The following is a 675-nucleotide window of genomic DNA, read 5'->3' on the forward strand; positions in this document are numbered from 1 at the left end:
ATAGCTCAAGCACTCCTTAGCAGTCAAAATGTACCACTCAAAATCCACGTCTTACAGAATCCATGCCAGGAACTAGGCCGTCGACAAAGCTCAGCCCAGTGTATCAGACCTCAAACATAACCTAATTCACTATTCCAATTCAATAGCATTGGAAAGCAAAACAAAAACAAAAACAAAACAGAGTTTTCTTTATTGTTATTCAATGGATACACTTAAATAAAAAAACACCCCTTAGGAGTTGATCATAAAATCAGTTTCCATCTGAATGCATTTTTCTCATGGCATAATCGTTTTCAAAACCTTTAGAGATGTAGAAAATATTTTTTAAATATGAAGTACTTTACAAATTTACATGTCATCCTTGCACAGGGGCCATGCTAATCCTCTCGGTATCATTCTAAATTTCGTGTACGTGTTGCCAAAGAGAACACATTATTTCTCTTTTTAATAATACATCTTGCTTTTTCTATATACACCATTATGGAAGTATTCAAAAACGCTTGTAGAAAATTTTGATGTATACTTTACTGTTCTTAATTTTTATTTTGATCATGTTAGCAGATAGAAAAAGTTGACCACCAAATGAGTTGACCTTTACATATCAGACTAGAAATTGATTCAAAAAGTAAAGTCTTTATGGTAACTTGGTTTGATAGTTTTTTTTAATTTCTTTCA

The 675-nt window shown here is 32.0% G+C and overlaps 1 non-coding gene across 1 annotated transcript; it reads right to left on the reverse strand.

Annotated features, from left to right (window-relative positions):
* Positions 1 to 324: 324 nt before the first annotated feature.
* Positions 325 to 431, reverse strand: LOC115517340. Its single transcript, XR_003969804.1, has one exon. It is a non-coding gene; the product is annotated as a U6 spliceosomal RNA (small nuclear RNA).
* Between the last annotated feature and the right edge of the window lie 244 nt (positions 432 to 675).

The sequence above is a fragment of the Lynx canadensis genome, chromosome B3 (genome assembly GCF_007474595.2).
Source record: "Lynx canadensis isolate LIC74 chromosome B3, mLynCan4.pri.v2, whole genome shotgun sequence".
Taxonomy (NCBI): Eukaryota; Metazoa; Chordata; class Mammalia; order Carnivora; family Felidae; genus Lynx; species Lynx canadensis.